Source organism: Coregonus clupeaformis, unplaced genomic scaffold (genome assembly GCF_020615455.1).
Source record: "Coregonus clupeaformis isolate EN_2021a unplaced genomic scaffold, ASM2061545v1 scaf1872, whole genome shotgun sequence".
Lineage (NCBI taxonomy): Eukaryota > Metazoa > Chordata > Actinopteri > Salmoniformes > Salmonidae > Coregonus > Coregonus clupeaformis.
In genome coordinates this window covers 38,573-64,104 of record NW_025535326.1, presented here as the reverse complement: position 1 = coordinate 64,104, position 25,532 = coordinate 38,573, and the positions used below count along the sequence as shown (strand labels likewise).

Sequence of the window (25,532 nt, the reverse complement as noted above, 5' to 3'; positions counted from 1 at the left end):
TGCACTCTAACTACCTTTTCTATCACCAGTATCACTGCCATCGTTATTGATATTGTTTTTATACATAGTGTATATTATTTTGTTCTTTCTGGCATTTAGTTTTTCCTTTCTATTTATTGATCTTGATACTTTTCTGTCGAGAATTTGTATATTTCTGATATTGACACTGCACTGGCAAGGAAGCATTTCACTGTACGGTTTACACCTTCTGTATCCTGTGCAAATAAACGTTGGTTTGAGTGTGTTTACAAGAGACAATAATATGAAGAACAACATGTTAAGATATAGGCCAAGGACTAGATTAAGTGTATTTTTACCTGGAGTTTTTCCTTATTGTAGGCTATTACTTTCAACACTTGTTTACTACACTACCTTACTCACTCTGTTTAGCACATGTCCTCACATGTGAGTCCTTAAATAGATGGGTGGGGCTTAAGACATTCTTGACGATGCTGAACAACAAACTTGTTCTCAACTGGTTTACCTGGTTAAATAAAGGTGAAATAAAAAAATTTAAAAAACAATGCTGAATGACTCATAGAAAAGCTCTTGAGCAAGTGTGAAACACTTTCGAGGGCGTTGTCTCCTATTTTATCGTTAGTGGGAGAACGAGTTTATCAACTTTAAAAGCAGTATAACTTTCCTATGTTTCCTCCAACTACAGTTTATGATATACCATTTTGAAGCAATGAGTCTGTACTTTTCTATGTAAAAAAAATGATAATCTTGAACATTTGACATAAATTCACATAGAGAAATGCAGTCACACATATTGAACACTTCTTGTTTGATTTCCAAGTGTTACCAGAAGTTGCTTACCGGCATGATGGTGTTGGAATGTAGTTTCTTCTTCTTTGTTGAACTGTGTAGTTACTGTAACTGTCAGAGACTGAGTGTACACCCTATTCCCTATGGGCCCTAGTACAAGTAGTGCACTATATATGGAATAGGGTGCCAATTGGGATGCTACCTGACAGAGAATAAATAATGAAAGAGAAACTTATGCAGATTAATTGATAAGGAGCTCACAGAAGCCTGAACACTGAAGAAGACAAGCAGCAACCATTTTGGTAAGACATTTTCTATTATTCTATAAATTATTATACATTGAAAGTCCATGCACTGTTATCAGAATGTAAATGTAGGGATAGTGAACACTGTCACTTACAGGTAGGCCTAATGTATTGATTGAAAAAACTCATGAGATTTTAAACGGCTTACTGTTTAGGCTACCTTTTGTGTAGAGACTTAACATGAATAAATTTGTATAATTGATTAGTATTTAAATGTATAATTAAAATTGATAACTGTTTATAATTTATTTATAATTTGATTAATATTTTATTTCTCCCATGTATTAGAGGGAATACCAGTACAACCATGGAACTTGTGGTGTTTCTCATCATTTTTTCAGGTTAGTATCTATCTCCTGTTTAGTTATTGTTCTAAAAAGCTATTCAATGTTAAGCTTAAGCAGAAATGTGACACACCACCTGGATTCGGTCCTACAGTGGGGGAAAAAATAGTATTTAGTCAGCCACCAATTGTGCAAGTTCTCCCACTTAAAAAGATGAGAGAGGCCTGTAATTTACATCATAGGTACACGTCAACTATGACAGACAAATTTAGATTTTTTTTTCTCCAGAAAAATCACATTGTAGGATTTTAATGAATGTATTTGCAAATTATGGTGGAAATTAAGTATTTGGTCACCTACAAACAAGCAAGATTTCTGGCTCTCACAGACCTGTAACTTCTTCTTTAAGAGGCTCCTCTGTCCTCCACTCGTTACCTGTATTAATGGCACCTGTTTGAACTTGTTATCAGTATAAAAGACACCTGTCCACAACCTCAAACAGTCACACTCCAAACTCCACTATGGCCAAGACCAAAGAGCTGTCAAAGGACACCAGAAACAAAATTGTAGACCTGCACCTGGCTGGGAAGACTGAATCTGCAATAGGTAAGCAGCTTGGTTTGAAGAAATCAACTGTGGGAGCAATTATTAGGAAATGGAAGATATACAAGACCACTGATAATCTCCCTCAATCTGGGGCTCCACGCAAGATCTCACCCCGTGGGGTCAAAATGATCACAAGAACGGTGAGCAAAAATCCCAGAACCACACGGGGGGACCTAGTGAATGACCTGCAGAGAGCTGGAACCAAAGTAACAAAGCCTACCATCAGTAACTCACTATGCCGCCAGGGACTCAAATCCTGCAGTGCAAGACGTGTCCCCCTGCTAAAGTCAGTACATGTCCAGGCCCGTCTGAAGTTTGCTAGAGTGCATTTGGATGATCCAGAAGAGGATTGGGAGAATGTCATATGGTCAGATGAAACCAAAATAGAACTTTTTGGTAAAAACTCAACTCGTCGTGTTTGGAGGACAAAGAATGCTGAGTTGCATCCAAAGAACACCATACCTACTGTGAAGCATGTGGGTGGAAACATCATGCTTTGGGGCTGTTTTTCTGCAAAGGGACCAGGACGACTGATCCGTGTAAAGGAAAGAATGAATGGGGCCATGTATCGTGAGATGTTGAGAGAAAACCTCCTTCCATCAGCAAGGGCATTGAAGATGAAACGTGGCTGGGTCTTTCAGCATGACAATGATCCCAAACACACCGCCCGGGCAACGAAGGAGTGGCTTCGTAAGAAGCATTTCAAGGTCCTGGAGTGGCCTAGCCAGTCTCCAGATCTCAACCCTATAGAAAATCTTTGGAGGGAGTTGAAAGTCTGTGTTGCCCAGCGACAGCCCCAAAACGTCACTGCTCTAGAGGAGATCTGCATGGAGGAATGGGCCAAAATACCAGCAACAGTGTGTGAAAACCTTGTGAAGACTTACAGAAAACGTTTGACCTGTGTCATTGCCAACAAAGGGTATATAACAAAGTATTGAGAAACTTTTGTTATTGACCAAATACTTATTTTCCACCATAATTTGCAAATAAATTCATAAAAAATCCTACAATGTGATTTTCTGGAGAATTTTTTAAAATTTTGTCTGTCATAGTTGACGTGTACCTATGATGAAAATTACAGGCCTCTCTCATCTTTTTAAGTGGGAGAACTTGCACAATTGATGGCTGACTAAATACTTTTTTCCCCCACTGTATATGGCAAAATTTGAAATTGTGTTTTTTACATTGGATAAAAGTAGAGACTCAGAGCTAGAAAATATTATATCATACACTGCAGCTGAGGAACAATGGGAATGTTATTCTGCTTTGAAGGTTACTAAACCTGTAACCCCACTTTTGAGAAAATGGCCCGTGAACGTTTAGGTACACCTACTGGAGAGCTCTTCTTTGTCTACACCCATTCAGCATTGTTCACACACTCTTAAGACTTAGCCCCACCAATCTCTTTAAGTATTCACAGTGTAGTAAACAACCAAAGATATCAAAACTAAAAGTGATGAAAGTAGACTTTATCTAGTCCTTGGCCTATATCCTAATCTGACTTTTGTGTAGGTCATGTTGTTCTTCAGATTACCGTCTCTGGTAAACATACACAATATCAAATAAAATAAACGTTTATTTGTCGCATGCACAGGATACAGAAGGTGTAAACAGTACAGTGAAATAGTCACTTGCATAGTGGAGTCTTTTGTTTAGACATGTAGCTAGCTAGCTAAACAATTAAACATAATCACAGCTATTGCCGCGTTCAAAACAATTAGGAACTCCGAAATCTCCGACTTCCGACTTCAGTGCATAACCAAAAAAAAAGACCTCCAACTGGGAAAAATCGATTTTGAGCTGTCATCCAACTCGGAATTCCAACTCGGGAACTCTGGCCTCTTTTATAGAGCTCCAACGTTCCGACCTGAAGATCACTGACGTCATGATTTGACCTCGTATTTTTATGTGTTCCCAGTGGTGTTGAACGCAGCAATATTACCATGCATGAATCTGCAAGTAGCTAAAGCTTACCAAATAGGTTCAATGTTAGCTAGCTAACATTAGGCTATAACTAGCAATGCAAATTGATTTATGAGATACAAATAATATTACTACACAGATCATACACGTAATGTTAGCTAGCGAGTGGTGGTGGTGGTTTTTCATCAGCAGGGAAACTAGTCAGAATTGAAAGAATGATGGAATGGCACTAAATACAGGGAAATTCTTGAGGGAAACCTGTTTAAGTCTTCCAGAGATTTGAGACTGGGACAGAGGTTCACCTTCCAGCAGGACAATGACCCTAAGCATACTGCTAAAGCAAAATACAAGTTGTTTAAGGGGAAACATTTAAATGTCTTGGAACGGCCTAGACAAAGTCCAGACCTCAATCCAATTGAGAATCTGTGGTAAGACTTAAAGATTGCTGTACACCAGCGGAACCCATCCAACTTGAAGGAGCTGGAGCAGTTTTGCCTTGAAGAATGGGAAAAGATCCCAGTGGCTAGATGTGCCAAGCTTATAGAGACATACCCCAAGCAGCTGTAATTGCTGCAAAAAGTGGCTCTACAAAGTATTGACTTTGGGGGGTTGAATGCACGCTCAAGTTTTCAGTTTATTTGTCTTATTTCCTGTTTGTTTCACACAAAAAAATATTTTGCATCTTCAAAGTGGTAGGCATGTTGTGTAAATCAAATGATACGAACCCCCCCAAAAATCTATTTTAATTCCAGGTTGAATGGCAACAAAATAGGAAAATGCCAAAGGGGAGAATACTTTCGCAAGCCACTGTAGTCTTCATTATATCTTAAAAAAAAAAAGCTTCAGTAGAAAGGATTATCCACACATACTGAGCTGCTGATGTATTAGATAGGAGCATGCTACATGGCAGACCAATCCAAACTCATCTCTCGGCATGTCCAGCCCATCCATTATATCAGCCAATCATGGCTAGCAGGAAGGTTCCTGTATTCTTCCGTGGCTAAACCAACTAGGCTCGTAATTTAACAATTTTATTAATATTTACAGATGGCATACACGTTTGTTATGAAGGCACATGAAAGTTCACATGTTCCAGAAGGCATTTCTGTCAAAAAACGAAATTTGATAAAACATTTATAAAAAATAAAAAATAAAATAAAATAAAAAAAATGCCTCTCCTGTGAATTAGTGACATGTGACATAAGTCTCCTTGAAACGGGTCACAAATGTTATATTGAATTTCATGCAAATGCCAAATGGGCTGGTCCACCTTAAGCCCAATAGGCCTTTCTAAATTATGATTATTTTGCGCAGGATGTTCATCATTTGGGTGCCTAAAAAAAATGAAAACATGGGCCTGTTGTCACACCCTGGTTCGGGGACTCATTATGTTGAACCAGGGTGTGTTCATTCTATGTTTTCGGTTTCTCTGGTGGGTGTTCTAGGTGGTTTATTTTCTATGTTTGCCGGTGTGACTCCCAATCAGAGGCAAACGAGTGTCAGCTGTCGGCTGTTTGTCTCTGATTGGGAGCCATATTTAATCTATCTGTTTTCCTTTCGGGTTGTGGGATTTTGTTCGTGTGTGTGCGTGTTGTACCACAGACGTCACGGATTCGTTGTTTATTTGTTTTGCTCGTGTGAGCATTTAATAAATATACTATGTTCACTCGCAACGCTGCGCCTTGGTCTCCTGTTCTAGACGAGCGTGACAGAAAATCCCACCAGTACCAGACCAAGCAGCGTGAGGAGGAGAAAGGAAGGACCTGGGATCAGGGGAGTAGGAGTTTCGGCTGGGCCACGCTAAATGAAGAGGAGAGAGGCTGGTCGATGAAGCAATGGATCGAGAGTCTGACGAGAGCTAGGGAGGCCTGGTCCACGGGGAGGAGAGAACCCCAGAAAATTTTTAGGGGGGGGCTCACGACGTGGACGACGGGGCAGCAGGAGGCCGCGATGGAGCGGTCCAGCGGGTGTGAAGAGGAGGCCGCCAGGTTAAGGGGGCCACTGGTCACAGAGGAGAGGGATAGTGTGGAGGCACGGCGAGAGGTACTGGGGTGTGTGTCCAGTCCGGTCCGGCCCGTTCCTGATCTCTGCGTAGGGGCCAGTGGTGTGTTCTCCAGTACGGGCCGGCCTGGTCCTGTTCCTCGCATCGTGCCGGTGGTGCGCGTCGCCAGCCCGGTCCGGCCCGTTCCTGCTCCTCCGCACCAAGTCTGTGGTGCGCGTCGCCAGCCCGGCCCGGCCTGTTCCTGCTTCCCGCACTAAGCCTGTGGGGCGCGTCGCCAGCCCGGTCCGGCCCATTCCTGCTCCCCGCACCAAGTCTGTGGTGCGTTTGCCGCCGGATCGGCCCGTTCCTGCTGTCCACACCAAGCCAGTGGTGTGCGTCGTCAGTCCGGCACGGTCCGTTTTCTGCTCTCCGCACTCGAGTCTGTGGTGCGCGTCGCCAGCCCAGTCCGGCCCATCCAAGCTTCCCCGCACCAAGTCTGTGGTGCGTCTCGTCAGCCCTGTCCGGCTCGTTCCCTGCTCTCCGCACTAAGTCAGTGGTGTGCGTCGCCAGCCCATTCCGGTCCATTCCTGCTCCACGCACGCAAGCCAGGGGCGCGTGTCGCCAGTCCGGCTCCAGCCAGCGGGGCTGGACAGGACCAGGAGTACTTTGGGGGTTGGAGAGAAGTGGGGATCAAGCCCGAGCCGGAGCCGCCGCCGAGGAAGAATGCCCACCCAGCCCTCCCCTGTTTTGCTTCGTATTTAGGCGCGGTCACAGTCCGCGCCTTTAGGGGGGTACTGTCACACCCTGGTTCGGGACTCATTATGTTGAACCAGGGTGTGTTCATTCTATGTTTTCGGTTTCTCTGGTGGGTGTTCTAGGTGGTTTATTTTCTATGTTTGCCGGTGTGACTCCCAATCAGAGGCAAACGAGTGTCAGCTGTCGGCTGTTTGTCTCTGATTGGGAGCCATATTTAATCTATCTGTTTTCCTTTCGGGTTGTGGGATTTTGTTCGTGTGTGTGCGTGTTGTACCACAGACGTCACGGATTCGTTGTTTATTTGTTTTGCTCGTGTGAGCATTTAATAAATATACTATGTTCACTCGCAACGCTGCGCCTTGGTCTCCTGTTCTAGACGAGCGTGACACCTGTATGGTAACGGAGAAAAATAAAATAGGCCTGTGTTTTGACCTTGAGGGAAAAAAATGGGCCCATGTCTTAGAAATGCCTGGGCCAATTTCTGGTGATCTGTCCATGGGCTTAAGGTATTGTTAAGCTCCCTAATAATCATTATATTATTCTCAGGAATAGGCAGCCTCTGCTCTGCAACAATCACAACTGGGGCTTCTACTACAACAACCACAGCTGTAGCTCCGGCTACGACAACCACATCTCCTACTACAACAAACACAGCTCCTACTACAACAACCACAGCTCCTACTACAACAACCACAGCTCCTACTACAACAACCACATCTCCTACTACAACAACCGCAACTCCTACTGCAACAACCACATCTCCTACTACAACAACCGCAACTCCTACTGCAACAACCACAACCACAGCTCCTACTACAACAACCACATCTCCTACTACAACAACCGCAACTCCTACTGCAACAACCACAAACACAGCTCCTACTACAACAACCACAGCTCCTACTACAACAACCACATCTCCTACTACAACAACCGCAACTCCTACTGCAACAACCACATCTCCTACTACAACAACCGCAACTCCTACTGCAACAACCACAACTGAGGCTCCTACTACAACAATCACAGCTCCTACTACAACAACTACAGCTCCTACTACAACAACCGCAACTCCTACTGCAACAACCACAACCGCAGCTCCTACTACAACAACCGCAACTCCTACTGCAACAACCACAACTGAGGCTCCTACTACAACTACCACAGCTCCTACTACAACAACTACTGCTCCTACTACAACAACTACTGCTCCTACTACAACTACCACAGCTCCTACTACAACAACTACTGCTCCTACTACAACAACTACTGCTCCTACTACAACTACCACAGCTCCTACTACAACAACTACTGCTCCTACTACAACAACCGCAACTCCTACTGCAACAACCACAACCACAGCTCCTACTACAACAACTACAGCTCCTACTACAACAACTACAGCTCCTAATACAACAACCACAGCTCCTAATACAACAACCACAGCTCCTACTACAACAACCACAGCTCCTAATACAACAACCACAGCTCATAATAAAACAACCACAGCTCCTAATACAACTACCACAGCTCCTAATGCAACAACCACAGCTCCTAATAAAACAACCACAGCTCCTACTACAACAACCACAGCTCCTAATACAACTACCACAGCTCCTACTACAACAATCACAGCTCTTAATGTGATAACCGCAGCTCATACTACAACAACCACAACCGCTGTTCTTACAACAACAACCATGAATAGTGGGCCTAGTAAGTGTGATTTACTTTACTTAATATCTAAGGAAATTGGTAATAGCGGTAAACCCTGTCAAGTCTCCTTTTTTTCATGTAGTACGGTACATGTATGTTTGTCTGTCTGTCTGTCTGTCTGTCTGTCAGTCTGTTTGTTTTATTTCATGCTTGTTCGTATTATTGACTCATTGTGTTTCTACAGGATATAAGTTTGTACTGAGGGTGAAATTGGCCATGACGACAGAGCTAACCGAATCTGACATCTTGAAGCAGGTGAGAGTCGCTGTCAAACGTATCATTTTATTATTCATTATTATTAATTAATCTCCAAAAATGATTATAGGATGAGGAAAAACCTCACTCATCAAAGGGAATGAAGTGTAAGGTTGCTTTAACAAATAATGATATTGAATAAAGATGGAACGTGAAGTGAATGAGTGGGAAGGAGCGTGAAGAGGATAGGAATGTAGCATTTACAAATGTACTAAATGATGTAACCCCTGTGTTTATTCCAGCTCCGTGAGGAACTGATCAGACGAGGGCTGTCAGAGGACTTTACACTGCGATTGAGAATCATCTCCACGACGCCAATACAGCGGAGTCACTGACCACCTTCCGGAGACACTTGAAACCCTACCTCTTTAAGGAATACCTGGAATAGTATAAAGTAATCCTTCTTCCCCCACCCCCCATAAAAAAATTAATAAAATCAAAAATGTAAAATGTGGTTGTCCTACTGGCTATCATAAGTTGAATGCACCAATTTGTAAGTCGCTCTGGATAACAGCGTCTGCTAAATGATGTAAATGTAAATGTTTCAGGGGGAAGAGGAGGAGGACACTGGAGAGAGAACACAGATAGGACAGAATGCAAACCTAATCACAGAGATAGTTTACACACATACTTTACAATAGATTATCCTCAAGATTACATTCTTACCACATGACCTACGGTAACTGGACCTAATGTATTAGCAACTAAATATCTACAGTGCCATCAGAAAGTTCACATCCCTTGACTTTTTCCACATTTTGCTGTGTTACAAAGTGGGATTAAAAATGATTTAATAGTATTTGTTTGTCAACGATCTACACAAAATTCTCTGTAATGTCAAAGTGGAAGAAAATAAAACACTAATATAAAACACTAATATATCTTGATTAGATATGTTTTCAACCTCTGAGTTAATATAAAGTACTAGTCAAAAGATTGGACACACCAACTCATTCAAGGGTTTTTCTTTATTTTTTACTATTTTCATCATTGTAGAATAATGGTGAAGATATCAAAACTATGAAATAACACATATGGAATCATGTAGTAACCAAAAAAGGGTTAAACAAATCAAAATATATTTAACATTTTAGTTTCTTCAAAGTAGCCATTCTTTGCCTTGATGAAAGCTTTGTACACTCTAGGCATTCTCTCAACAGCTTGACCTGGAACATTTATTTCCTTCTTTTGAGCCAATCAGTGACAAGGTAGGGTGGTATACAGAAGATAGCACTATTTGGAAAAAGACCAAGTCCATATTATGGCAAGAAACAGCTCAAATAACCAAAGAGAAACTACATGAAGGTCAGTCAATATAGAACATTTCAAGGACTTTGAAAGTTTCTTCAAGTGCAGTCGCAAAAAAACATTAAGCGCTATGATGAAACTGGCTCTCATGAGGACTGCCACAGGAATGGAAGACCCAGAGTTACCTCTGCTGCAGAGGATAAGTCAATTAGAGTTACCAGCCTCAGAAATCGGCAATTAACTGCACCTCAGATTGCAGCCCAAATAAATGCTTCACAGAGTTCAAGTAACAGACACATCTCAACATCAACTGTTCAGAGGAGACTGTGTGAATCAGGCCTTCATGGTCGAATTGCTGCAAAGAAACCACTGCTAAAGGACACCAATAATAAGAAGAGACTTGCTTGGGCCAAGAAACACGAGCAATGGACATTTACCAGTGGATGTCTGTCCTTTGGTCTGATGAGTCCAAATTTGAGATTTTTGGTTCCAACTGCTGTGTCTTTGTGAGATGCAAAGTAGGTGAACGGATGATCTCCATATGTGTGGTTCCCACCGTGAAGCATGGAGGAGGTGTGATTGTGTGGGGGTGCTTTTCTGGTGACACTGTCTGTGATTTATTTAGAATTCAAGGCACATTTAACCAGCATGGCTACCACAGCTCTCTGCAGCGATACGCCATCCCATCAGGTTTGCCCTTAGCATTTGTTTTTCAACAGGACAATGACCCAAAACACAGGCTGTGTAAGGGCTATTTGATCAAGAAGGAGAGTGATGGAGTGCTGCATCAGATGACATAGCCTCCACAATCACCCGACCTCAACACAATTAAGATGGTTTGGGATGAGTTGGACTGCAGAGTGAAGGAAAAGCAGCCAACAAGTGCTCAGCATATGTGGGAACTCCTTCAAGACTGTTGGAAATTCCAGGTGAAACTGGTTGAGAGAATGCCAAGAGTGTGCAAAGCTGTCATCAAGGCAAAGGGTGGCTATTTGAAGAATCTCAAAAATACAATATATTTTGATTTGTTTAACACTTTTTTGGTTACTACATGATTAAATGTGTGCTATTTCATAGTTTTGATGTTTTCACTATTATTCTGCAATGTAGAAAATAGTAAAAAATCAAGAAAAACCCTTGAATGAGTAAATGTGTCCAAACTTTTGACTGGTACTGTTTATATATATTTATATACAGTGTATTTGGAAAGTAATCAGACCCCTCGACTTTTCCACAAAATGTTTCCCCTCATCAATCTGCACACAATACCCCATAATGACAAAGTGAAAACTGTTTTTTAGAAATGTTTGCAAATTTATTGAAAATAAAAAACAAAAATACTTTATTTACATAAGTATTCAGACCCTTTGCTATGAGACTCGAAATTGAGCTCAGGTGCATCCTGTTTCCATTGATCATCCTTGAGATGTTTCTACAATTTAAATGGAGTCCACCTGTGGTAAATTCAATTGACTGGACACGATTTGGAAAGGCACACACCTGTCTATATATGGTCCCACAGTTGACAGTGCATGTCAGAGCAAAAACCAAGCCATAAGGTCGAAGGAATTGTCCTTAGAGCTCAGAGACAGGATTGTGTCGAGGCACAGATCTGGGGAAGGGTACCAACAAATGTCTGCAGCATTGAAGGTCCGCAAGAACACAGTGGCCTCCATCATTCTTAAATGGAAGAAGTTTGGAACCACCAAGACTTTTCCTAGAGCTGGCAGCCCGGCCAAACTAGCAATCGGGGGAGAAGGGCCTTAGTTAAGGAGGTGACCAAGAACCCAATGGTGACTCTGACAGAGCTCCAGAGTTTCTCTGTGTAGATGGGAGAACCTTCCAGAAGGACAACCATCTCTGCAGCACTCCACCAATCAGGCCTTTATGGTAGAGTGGCCAGATGGAAGTCACTCCTTAGTAAAAAGCAAATGACAGCCCGCTTGGAGTTTGCCAAAAGGCACCTAAAGACTCTCAGACCATGAGAAACAAGATTTTCTGGTCTGATGAAACCAAGATTGAACTCTTTGGCCTGAATGCCAAGCATCACATTTGGAGGAAACCTGGCACCATCCCTACGGTGAAGCATGGTGGTGGCAGCATCATGCTGTGGGGATGTTTTTCAGCGGCAGGGACTGGGAGACTAGTCAGGATCAAGGGAAAGATGAATGGAGCAAAGTACAGAGAGATCCTTGATGACAACCTGCTCCAGACCGCTCAGGACCTCAGACTGGGGTGAAGGTTAACCTTCCAACAGCACAATGACCGTAAGCACAGATTCAAGACAACGCAGGATTGGCTTTGGGGTAAGTCTCTGAATGTCCTTGAGTGGCCCAGCCAGAGCCCGGACTTGAACCCGATCAAATATTTCTGGAGAGACCTGTAAATAGCTGTGCAGTGAAGCTCCACATCCAACCAGACAGAGCTTGAGAGGATCTGCAGAGAAGAATGGGAGAAATTCCCCAAAAACAGGTGTGCCAAGCTTGTAGCGTCATACCAAAGAAGACTCGATGCTGTAATCGCTGCCAAAGGTGCTTCAACAAAGAACGGAGTAAAGGGTCTGAATACTTATGTACATGTAAAATGTCAGTTTTATTATTTTTAATACATTTGCAAAAAATGTTCAGAAATCTGTTTTGCTTTGTCATTATGGGGTGTTGTGTGTAGATTGATGAGGGGAAAAAAAACTATTTAAACAATTTTAGAATAAGGCTGTAACGTAAGAAAATGTGGGAAAACTCAAGAGGTCTGAATACTTTCCGTATGCACTATATATATATATTTATACCTAAAGGAGTCCTAAAATTCTTGGTATGATGGTATGATGACCAGAAATCGGATATACTTTTTTATGTAAAGACATAGCCTAACCCTGGTGCCATAGCAGGAAGATTGGAATGCAGTGAGTTCAAATCCCAGGTGAGGACATGTTGAATAATAATTACTCTATAAATAAACATACACAATGTAATCATGTATGTTAGTGTGTCAAGTTGAAAACACTGCAGCTATGACGTTCCGGGGACATCCTAACGCAATTTTGTTTGCAGGGCATCATGTGAAAATGTAAATATACATGTGAAAGTTTATGTGATCACATGTGAAAATCTGGTAACACTTTACTTGACACGTAAGGTTTTATCATTTAACATAAGCTCCCCTTACGGAAAAAACACATGATTTCACATGTGGTTTTGGAACCCTTTACATGTGATGATATTTCACATGAAGTTTCACATGTGGATTTCCGATAACACTTTACTTGACACCCAGCGTCATAACACGTTATGACACGGTCATAACCTGTCATAATATAGTCATAACACTGTCATGGACCCATATATTTACACCTGTTGTGACATATATTGCGTTATGTTATGGCTGGTTATGACACCTACAGAAGAGTGTCAAAACCAACATTTATTCAAATGTGTTTTTTCCCTGCCAAGAAGTTTCCTTTCCTTTGAAAGTTTTTTTCTTAAATCCTTTGTTGTTGTTGTAATGAACTCTTTACAGTCATTTTTTCCCCATCATATTTTAAATAACTTGTAGAAAATACACTTTTTGACATTGTCATTATAACAATCCTGTGTCACTTTACTTCGACTAAGAAAATGTACTTTATGACACTGTCAAGAAGCATAATGACCATCATAATCATATAAGCCAGAAAGGCCTATCACATACATGCCCTTATGTCAGTCATCAGTCGAAAATAGCTTATATTAACCAACTAGAGTCGATTGACGCACCGGTTTGTCAATCCAAGTTACAAAGCAAAAAAATCCCCATCAAAATCCATTAGTTTAAGGTAGAGATACTGTATCTGCATTGGATGCCTCTCGCTGTCACGCCTACTCCCACTCCCCCGCTCCCCCGCTCCAGCACTCGATGTCGCCGGTCTACTAACCACCGGTCCTGGCAACCATCATTATGCGCACCTGGACATCATTATCTCCTTGATTAGTCTCTCTTTATTTAGCCCTCATTAGCCTTCAGTCATCAGGCAGTATTGGTTTGTTTCTCATTCTGTACACTTCTCCTGTTTTGTTTATTTGTTTTTCATTATTAAACTCACCTTCAGCACTTGCTTCCTGACTTCTCAGCATTAATATTACAGAATACTGCCGCAACAATATGGAAGCAGCAGAAGAGGTGTTCTTCACCGCCTTGACACCACCGAAGATCAGAGTGCCTCCTACCAAAGGTCGTATCAACGAGCCAGTGCCCCAGCCTACCCAGCAGTCCGCCCAGGTGAGCGATGCCCGACTGTCCCTTCTGGAGAAGTATGATGGGACTCCATCGAAATGCCGTGGGTTCCTACTCCAGTGCTCCCTCTATTTCGTCCATCAGACGGGATCCCCCACCACCAAGAGGTCCAAGGTTGACACTGTCATTTTCCTGCTGACCGGGCGGGAGTTGGAGTGGGCTTCGGCCATCTCAGAGAGAGGAGGACATGGGTTCCTACGAGAGGTTGATGGCTCTGTTCAGGGCGGTCTTCGACCATCCCCCGGAGGGCAGAGATGGAGGTGAGCATATTTTCCAACTCCATTAGGGCACCCAGACTGCTGCGGAGTAGGCCCTGATCTTTCCAACTGTGGCAGCCTCCAGAGGATGGAATGAGCCGGCGCTCCGTACCCTATTCCGGAGAGGACTGCCCGAGGAGGTCCAGACAGAGTTGGCATGTCAGGATGACAACCTTTCCTTGGACGCACTCATCGCAATGGCCATCCGTCTGGGCAACCTTCTTCGGGAGCACCGGTGCCCACCTCGCCTCTCGCCTCTCGCCTCCCTCCTTTGGCCGTCCTGAGGCAGAGCCTGAACCCATGGAGATAGGGTCCACACACCTCCCCGCGGTAGAGCGGCATTGCCGGAGACAGCTGGTGCTCTGTGGCTATTGTGGCCAGGAGGGGTACAAGCTTCAGTGGTGTCTGGTGAGTCCCAACCCGGGGTCCACTAGAGCAGAGGCGCGGCCCCATGGCCTTCTGTCTCCCAGGGTAGGCGTGAGCATTCCATTATCATCTGGTTCCACCCTCTCAAATGGTTGGTCCCGTGATTTGGGACGTAGACGTGGACATCCTCCAGGCTCTGGAGAGGGAACCCGCGCCTGCTACCTGTCCTCCGGAGCGCACCTACATTCCCATGGAGGTAAGGGATTGGCTTTTGACCTGGGTACACACATTCCTTGCTACTGGACACCCAGGTATTACCCGCACCACTCAATCCATCTCCGTTAAGTACTGGTGGCCCACCTTGGCGCAGGATGTCGCACGCTACGTGAACTCCTGCTCCATATGTGCTCAGACTAAATCTCCCCGGCACGCCCCAGCAGGGAATCTCCTTCCCCTTCCCGTGCCTCAGTGGCCTTGGTCCCATCTGTCCATAGACTTTGTTACTAATCTTCCCCTGTCTGATGGTTTCACCACTGTTATGGTTGTTGTGGACAAATTCTCCAAACCATGCCATTTTATTCCTCTCTCTGGTCTCCCTACCAATCTCCAGGTCGCTGAGGCACTGTTTCAGCAGGTCTTCCGGCACTATGGCCTTCCGTAGGACATGGAGAGCCTTCATGGAGAATCTAGGGGTCACGGTCATCCTCACATCTGGGTACCAGCCTCAGTCCAACAGGCAGGTGGAGAGGTTTCCCTGGGCGGAGTACGCCCAGAACTCACTCCGTCACTCCTCCACCAGGCTGTCTCCCTTCCAATGTGTCCTGGGGTACCAGCCGGCCCTGGATCAGTGGACCCCGATCCAGATCGAAGTTCATGCGGTGGACGAGAGGTTCTGGCGCAGAGGTGGTTTGGGACGCTGCCCACGTGAGGCTCCAACGTGTCATCCGCCGCCAGAAGAAGCAGGCAGATCGCCACCACAGTGAGGCAGCTGTTTTCCATCCTGGGGATCGCATCTGACTCTCCATCAGGAGCTCCCGGTTTGTGGGGCCATTCAAAGTCCTCCGGAGTGTCAATGATGTAGCTCCCCACTAACTACCGGATCGCACCCTCTTTTCACGTTTCCCTCCTCAGGCCGGTGGTCCTGGTCCCCTGGCTGATGCCGTCCCCCACGACACCCCTCCGCCTCCCCTGGACATCAAGGGAGGTACCGCCTAAGCAGTCAGATCCCTCCTTGACTCCAGACGTGGTGGGGGTCGGCTCCAGTACCTGGTGGACTGGGAGGGGTACTGTCCAGAGGAGCGGTGTTGGGTTCCGGTGGACGACATTCTAGATCCCAACATCATCCGAGATTTCCACCTTCGCCATCCGGACCGCTCCACTCCTCGCCCTCGGGCCGTCCTCCTGGCCGGCGTTGTGCTGGTGGGGGGGAGGGTACTGTCATACTGTCATGTCTACTTCCGCTCCTCCCCTCCAGCGTTTGACGTAACAGGTTTACTAACCACCGGTCCCGGCAACCCATTATTATGCACACCTGCACCTCATTATTAGGCACTTCCCTGATTACTCCCCCTTTGTATAGCACTCCATTGTTATCACCCAAAAGGCAGTGTTGTTTCTGTGTTTATGTTCAGACACTACTCTTGTTTGCATTTCCACTCTATGTTCGTTCTTATTAAACTCACCGACTGCACCTGCTTCCTGACTATCTGCGTCTTCGTTACAGTATGTGGTATCAACAGAGAGGTATATTTTCTGGGTGATTTAAATATTGACTGGCTTTCATCAAGCTGCCCACTCAAGAGAACGCTTCAAACTGTAACTAGCGCCTGCAACCTGGTTCAGTTTATCAGTCAACCTACCAGGGTAGTTACAAACAGCTCAGGAATGAAATCATCAACATGTATTGATCACATCTTTACTAATGCTGCAGAAATTTGCTTGAAAGCAGTATCCAAATCCATTGGATTTAGTATCCATATGTATCCAAAACCAACGTTCCAAAGGCTGGGCCTAATATAGTGTGTAAGAGGTCACACAATACGTTTTGTAGTGATTCCTATGTTCATTGATGTAAATCATATTTGCTGGTCTGTGGTGTGTAATGAGAAGCAACCAGACGCTGCACTTGACACATTTATGACATTGCTTATCCCAGTCAAAAGCATTGTATTTGGGACAAATCATTCACTAAACCCTAAACCTCAACTAAATCTTGTAATGAAAAATGTGGAAATTGAGCAAGTTGAGCAAGTTGAGGTGATTAAACTGCTTGGAGTAACCCTGGAATATAAACTGTCATAGTCAAGACATATCGCACTGCTTTGCTTTATCTTGGCCAGGTCGCTCCATTAAGGTCCTGGAGTGGCCTAGCCAGTCTCCAGACCTTAATCCGATTGAAAAGCTGTGGAGGGAGCTGAAGGTTCGAGTTGCCAAACATCAGCCTCGAAACCTTAATGACTTGGAGAAGATCTGCAAAGAGGAGTAGAACAAAATCCCTCCTGAGATGTGTGCAAACCTGGTGGCCAACTACAAGAAACGTCTGACCTCTGTGATTGCCAACAAGGGTTTTGCCACCAAGTACTAAGTCATGTTTTGCAGAGGGGTCAAATACTTTTTTCCCTCACTGTACATGTAGGTAGAGTTCTTAAAGTGACTATGCATAGATAATAAACAGAGAGTAGCAGCAGCGTTTGTGTTGTGAAATCTGTTGTTAATGTATTGTAATGTTTAAAAAAATATATATATATATATAACTCCCCAGGAAGAGTAGCTGGGGATCCTTGGCCTTGGGATCCATAATAAATACAAATACAAATTAATCTTTCTTGTATAATTTAAATGAATAATTGTTTAAACTTCGTTTTTTTTTCTCCCATCTATCTCCTGTTTAGTTATTGTTTTAAAAAGATATTCAATGTTAAGCTTAAGCAGAAACGGACTGGCTATAGGGAAGTTAAGCAGAAACAGACTGGCTATAGGGAAGTTAAGCAGAAACAGACTGGCTATAGGGAAGTTAGGCAGAAACAGACTGGCTATAGGGAAGTTAAGCAGAAACAGACTGGCTATAGGGAAGTTAAGCAGAAACAGACTGGCTATAGGGAAGTTAAGCAGAAACAGACTGGCTATAGGGAAGTTAAGCAGAAACAGACTGGCTATAGGGAAGTTAAGCAGAATCAGACTGGCTATAGGGAAGTTAGGCAGAAACAGACTGGCTATAGGGAAGTTAAGCAGAAACAGACTGGCTATAGGGAAGTTAAGCAGAAACAGACTGGCTATAGGGAAGTTAAGCAGAAACAGACTGGCTATAGGGAAGTTAAGCAGAAACAGACTGGCTATAGGGAAGTTAAGCAGAAACAGACTGGCTATAGGGAAGTTAAGCAGAAACGGACTGGCTATAGGGAAGTTAAGCAGAAACGGACTGGCTATAGGGAAGTTAAGCAGAAACAGACTGGCTATAGGGAAGTTAAGCAGAAACAGACTGGCTATAGGGAAGTTAAGCAGAAACGGACTGGCTATAGGGAAGTTAAGCAGAAACAGACTGGCTATAGGGAAGTTAAGCAGAAACGGACTGGCTATAGGGAAGTTCGGACAAATGCCAGATGGGCTGGACCATCTTTAGCCCAATGGGCATGTTTATTTTGCTTATCATTGGGGGCCTTGAAAAATGAAAAAATGGACCTGTGTATTAGAAATGCCTGGGCTTAAGGTATTGTTAAGCTACTTAATAATTGTATTATTTTCCCCAGGAATAGGCACCCCTTGCTCTGCAACAACCACAACTACAGCTCCTGCTACAACACAGCTTCTACTACGACAACCACAGCTTCTACTACGACAACCATAACTGCAGCTCCTACTATATAAACCATAACTGCAGCTCCTACTACGACAACCCCTGCCACAGCTCCTACTTCGACAACAACAACCATAACTCCTACTACAACAACCGCAGCTCCTACTAGGACAACCACAACTGCAGCTCCTACGACAATAACCAAAACTGCAGCTCCTACTACAACAACCGCAGTTCCTGCAACAACAACCGCAGCTCCTACTAAAACAACAGCAGCTACCATAACCATAACTACAGCTCCTACTACGACAACCAAAGCCTCTACTATGACAACAACTACACAAGCAACTACTTTGAGCTACCAACAACTACACAACCAATCACTCAACAGATGAGCACTACACCTCCAACCACCCGACAGTGAGACAGAATTGGTGAGCCTGGTAAGTGTGATTTACTTTACTTAATATCTAATCAAATTGGTAATACATGTCAACCCTGTCATGTCCCTTCCATTTTACATACAGTACAGTATGTGTTTGTTAGTTTGTCTTTCTGTTTGCTTGTTTGTTTGTTCCATGCTTTTTCATAACGTTGTCTCTATAGGATAGATATGTGGTTGGACTGAGGGTGAAATTTACCTCGACGACAGAGCTAACTGAATCGGAGATTACAGAGCAGGGGCCTGTTGCACAAAACTAGGATAAGGGATTAAGCCAGGATATCTTGGTGATCCTGGCTCAATTGATCCGTAATCCGGTTGCACTAAAGATGGATAGGGGGCAGGAGGATATGTTATGGTATAAATTACCATGGAGATTTATTCTGTGGAGCTAGCCTGCTCCAGACCAGGCTAAATTCCAGGATCTATTTAATCTCATCCCTAATGTCAGTCAGCAGTCACCACAAATGGAAACCAATAGTTATTTCACTGCTCACTATACATTGTTATCACATATAACTAGACCCACTGTCATTATTTAAACGTTTGTGATCATTAATTTCAATGATTTTGGATAAAAAATGATTTTTAGATGATGTTGCTATCATTAGATAATTTACAGTTTCCCATAGACTATAAGGCTATATATAAAATGATAGAATATTAGGGCCACAGAGGGGAAAAAACACAAGTCATAATATTGTAACCAGTTGTTTTAAAGGAGGACAGTTGTTAAAATGACAGATGTGGGGCATTTCGTGAAATTGTACTTCAGTATGGTTTCATAAACAAAGACATGCTGATGTGCCAGAATATTAAGTATCACATTGTCATAAGTATCAAAACTGTAAAAACAATATGTAGCTTTTCTGCAGAAAGAACCAGCCTCATAAATTTATGACTTTATCCTTTTTCTTCAGTGTGGCCCTAGTACTCTGTCATATAAACAAATACACATTCCATATGAATATAAAAACACAATGTGTAACATTATGTTCCTTTATTGAATAAGGACAAAACAAAGCAGGTAAACCATCAGCTCCTTTCGAAACTGAAGTCACAGTGACTCTACAAGATGGAAAGCACAGAATCCAAGCATATTATACAAAATGATACATACACATTCAAAGGTCTGTATATAACACACCCTGCATGTCTGCACACTAAAATAAATGCAGGACAAATCCATACACATCAACTGAACAGACAAATGAATGGATGCAGTAGCCTCCCTGCAGCCTTGTATTACACACAGTATACCGCACAAACATCATAAGAGGCCAAATTCGTAAAAAAACGAACCCAAAAAAACCAAATTCCTCTGCCACCGCAGGACATATTTAACCAAAATTGAAAGCACACATACTAACTAAAATAATTCAACACATATTGGTCCCTCAGCAGCCGACCACTGTCGTCATCAGGGAAGATTGCCGGATTGTCCCAGTCCATGGCTGGTGGCACTCTGGGGGCCCTCTCCTTCCTCAGGCAGGCCACATTGTGGAGGACAGCACAAGCCACAGTAATATCACATGCCCTAACAGGGCTGACCCTTAATTTGTGAAGGCAGTGAAAGCGTGCCTTCAGGAGGCCAAAGGTCATTTCAACTCTGGCCCTGGTCCTGGCATGGGCATGGTTGTAGGCCTGCTGTGCTTCCTGGGGGTCTGTGAAAGGTGTCAGGAGAAAAGGCTGGCAGCCATACCCCCTGTCTCCCAGCAACACACCAGAGAATTCACCTGTCAACACAAAATCTCATCATTACTACCTCATAAACACAGTGATATTCTTGACACAGACATGATGGTTATAAATAGGGGTTGTGTGGCTTACCTTGTGATAGGCACTGATAGATTTCAGAGGCCCGAAAGATTCTGGAGTCATGGACTGAGCCAGGCCATTTTGCCACAACATTGCTGATCACACAGTCAGCATTGCAGACCATCTGAAATCATAAGATGAGGAATATTACACCAATCAATGCACATCACTGGCAATGCAGAGTGTTCGTCAATGGACAATATCAAAAAGTTATGTTCACCTGAACATTAATGCTGTGAAAGGATTTCCTATTCACAAAATCGGCCTCATGGGCACCTGAGGGGGCTTTTATCCTTATGTGTGTGCAGTCCACTGCACCAATGACATTGGGGAAACCTGTCACACAAAGTAATGAGTATCCTACTATGTGTTAACAGTTGTCCTGTAATTTGTAGATCCTCTTACCTGCAATCCTATAGAACTCCTCTTTGATGTCACAGAGTCTTCTGTGGCCAGGGAAGGAGATGAAGACATCTGCTAATGCTTTGATAGCCAGACACACACTCCTTATTGTGCGGCAAATTGTGGCCTTGTTCAGCTGTTCTGCATCCCCCACTGAGTACAGGAAGGCTCCACTAGCAAAAAAGCGCAAGGCCACACAAACCATTTGCTCCACACTCAGTGCATGGCTCCGTGCAGTGCGGTGCTTAATCCTGGGACCCAGTAGTCTGCATAGATACCTGATGCCATCTGCAGAAAACCTGTATCTTTCATATAGATGGTCATCAGGGAAGGCCAGTGGGTCCAACCGGTCCCTGAAGACCCTTTCTCGCCTGAAGGCTCTCCTCAGCACAAGTGCTTCTTCATCCACCACATCTCGCACGAATGGGCATGCCATTGTCAGAGCAGAAAGGAACACACAATTTTGGGCCTTCATATAGGCTAGTGGCCACACCTGGTGCTGGGGGGTGGGCAAAAGAGGGCGATGCCTTATAACGATGACTTGGTTGTACTGATTGCTGGGAAAATAAAAAAACCTTAGAAAGATGCCACCGTCCTGTGTGCTCACAATAAGAGCTCATATGTCATGGCTCACTTGACTTTACGAGAATATACCTAATTTTTATTTTGAGCTGTGTCATCTTCTTGGAGCTGGGGGAGGAAAGAAAAATAATGATTAATACATTTGTGTTACAGTTAGCATACAGTGTACATTGAAGGCATATCTCACCTCCCTCTCAAGTTTTTTTATTTCAAGGTCCAGTTTCCTAATTGTCCTCTTTTTTATTTCGGACTCCAGTGCAAGATTTTCCATCTTTTTCTTCTTGTACTGAATGTCTATGTCTGCCAGTTGTATTTGGCGCCGGAGGTGGTTGCCATACAACTTTCTGATAGCTTGTGAGCTCTGTGAACGCAATACAATTAGCGCAGCTGGAATTTGGCAGGATGTGGTGTCCTTTTATTAATACGCACTATGTTGCCAGGCTGGTTTTCCCACTGTATAGCATCTGGGTCCTGTAAAAGAAATTAGATTTTTTGATTTTGATGAGGACTCCTCACCATTGTAGAGTAAATAGTACTTTCACAGTCTTAACATGATACCTCATGCCTTCTGGAATCCAGAGAGATGGTCTCCTCCTCATCATCGTCTCCATCATGTGCTGTTGCTGCTGCACTGGGGCCTTCACCCTATCACATTTAATCGGATTCATATTGAAGCTAGTAGACAAGACATGCCAGGCCTACAGTATGCCTTTGATGGAGTACTCACTGGATCAGCATCGTCTGGTGCTTGTGCTGGTGGCTCTAACAGGAACACAGTGCTGCCAGACACTGCAAGGCAATAGGTAAACCAAAGTCAGACAGTCCAAATTGATTCAATATGAATGTGGTTGTATCCCATGTAGAGATGGAAGGACATACCTTGAATGAAGCGGGTGGCATCTTGGGAGGAACCTATGCTCGTCTCTTTCCCCCAGGGATCCCCTCTAAGACGGGCCTGCCTTTATTTAGCTCCAAGGCCATGTCCTCTGCTGGGGTAAGGTCAGCCTTTGGTGACCCACCACCCGTGCCTTGTCTGTGGGTATTCTTTTTCACTGCTAAAACAGTACAGACAATGTGTGAGCAGGCACCTTCTGGGTACAATATATGCTTGTGCTTTGTTAAATATTAGTCAGGGACCATACCATTCTGCAGAATGTTCTTGTATTTGATTTTGACCTGCTGCCATGTCCGTTTTGGCCCGTTCATGTTTAATCTACACACACACACACACACACACACACACATTTAATGGAGTCACACTGCAAAAAATTACTTGGTATTTTTGTCTTGTTTTCAGTAAAAATATCAAAAAATTTATCATAGCTTTATACAGTGTGATGGAGTTACTTTACACAATTTCACTCATATCTGCAGTGCATTTCAATTAAAAATTTAACCGTTTCATAATTACAGTACAACTGCATTTTTGGAGATGTGAATTAAATATTTGAATTGTAATTGTGATGTTTCAGCGGAGCGGTGAGTGTGTAATTGTGCACTACTTACGCATTCAGGCGGTCTGCAATACTTTGCCACGCTTTTTCTCTTTGCTTTATCACTGTGGCGGTGTTGCCTTTCTTCTTAATTATATCTTTTACCTCCTCGTATGCCTCCATGAGGATTTGTGCTTCCGACGGGGAAAAGTACGCGGCTCTAGTTGCCATGGTAAATCAGTTAATCTGTGATCTGTGGCGGGGTCTATTTGAGTGAGCCGTGAGCGCGCACCTATCCAGGATTGGTTTCACCTGGCTTAATGAATCCGTGTCTGCTCATCCTGGCTTGGTCTTTGTGCAACCAATTAAGCCTGGACGCACATGTTTTGGCTTCATTGAGCTCAGCTGAGTCATTTATCCCGGATGTCTTAATTCTACTTTTGTGCAACAGGCCCCAGGTCTTGAAGGAGGTGAGTGTCAATGTCAAATTGTTGTTTTGAAATTATAATGTTGCTCAAACAAATATGGATATTGAAGAAAGATGGAAATTGAAGTGAATGAGGTGTATGGAGCATGAAGAGGAGAGGAAATTACAATGAACAAATGTGCTAAATTATGTACCTGTGTTTATTCCAGCTCCGTGAGGAACTGATCAGACGAGGGCTGCCAGGGGACTTTACACTGCGATTGAGAACCATTCTGAGCTAGGTGTCAGGCGGAAGAGGAGGAGGAAGCTGGAGAGAAAATACAGACAGGACAGAATGCAAACCTGATCGCAGAGATAGTTTACACACACTTACAATAGATTATCTTCCAGATTACACCCTTACCACATTACCTACTGTAACTATATGTTTATATTTCTAGGCAACTTGGCAACTGGCAGCAAGCAAAAGATCTTGAGAATGTTTTTTACCTAATAAGAAAAACAATAGTTGTCATAAAACCATAATCCTCAGAGGCAGAAGCACAGAAGGTAAGACCTCTGAAATACCAAGAACCTTAAAGAAAGCAACAACAACAAAAACTAGAAGCTAACATGCTATTAGCATTAGCAAAAAAAAACTAAAACTAAAAACAAGCTCGGAACATATGCTGATGTCATAATTAAGGACCAAGCCATCCAGGCCCAGGTGCATCTTTTGAAAATAAATAAAAGGGGGTTGAAATTGAATATCCTAAAGATATTATAACAACCAAAGCAAAGAAGCAATTCAAAGAGAAGACCCTCAGGGACAACCCAGAGACCCTTTTGAGTGACTTCAGTGGACCTGAAGAGAGGAGAGTGAGATGCAACCTGAGCTTCTTCCCCCCACACCCTACAGCCTGGCACTCTGCTATCACTGCTGCCCTAACCTATTCCAGGAAGGGTGCCAGATCACTGTGGAGGGAGAACAATAAGAGGAAGGACTGAAGTCAAGAGTTAACATTTCTAACAATGGAACAACAATGGTCCAGGGTTCTGAGAGCAAACTGGAGGAGTTCAAAAGGAGGTTCCCAACACTAACAGCGGCCACAGAGCGCTTTCAACAGGAGCCAGAGGTGAAGGCTATTTCTCAACATTCTCAAACCCTGCCCCATGAAGAGCATCATGCAGACACTACCCAGGGAGAGCAGCCGACGGAGGACAACATTGTCATCCTTTGGCCGCAACACCTCCTTTGGCCGCAATTCCTTCCAGTTCTCTGCTGCCAATGACTGGAACAAATTGCAAAAATCTCTGAAGCTGGAGACACTTATCTCCCTCACTAACTTTAAGCATCAGTTGTCAGAGCACCTTACCGATCACTGCACCTGTACACAGCCCATCTGAAATTAGCCCGCCCAACTACCTCATCCCTATATTGTTATTTATTTTGCTCATTTGTACCCCAGTATCTCTATTTGCACATCATCTCTTGCACATCATTCCAGTGTTAATACTAAATTGTAATTATTTTGCACTATAGCCTATTTTATTGCCTTACCTCCATAACTTGCTAAATTTGCACACTGTATATTATATGTATTTCTGTTGTATTTTTGACTTTGTTTTGTTTTACCCCATATGTAACTCTGTGTTGTTGTTTTTATCGCACTGCTTTGCTTTATCTTGGCCAGGTCGCAGTTGTAAATGAGAACTTGTTCTCAACTGGTTTACCTGGTTAAATAAAGGTGAAATAAAATAAAATTAAAATAAATCCTGTGTGACTCCAACGGAAAATACCTTGACATTAAGAAGGCTGTTTCCAAGGAGAAGAGTGAGGAAGATATGGCACCGAACTACCCAGTCTGCCCTGGGATTCCTAACAGAGCAGAGACTAAGAGCACCGACCCACATAATCCTCC

General features: G+C 43.6%; 1 long non-coding RNA gene across 1 annotated transcript; it reads left to right on the top strand.

The window, feature by feature from the left end:
• Nucleotides 1-8,049: 8,049 nt before the first annotated feature.
• LOC121554653 lies at nucleotides 8,050-8,965 on the top strand. The gene is made up of 3 exons (XR_005997742.2): nucleotides 8,050-8,339; nucleotides 8,524-8,594; nucleotides 8,837-8,965. It is a non-coding gene; the product is annotated as an uncharacterized LOC121554653 (long non-coding RNA).
• Nucleotides 8,966-25,532: the final 16,567 nt, after the last annotated feature.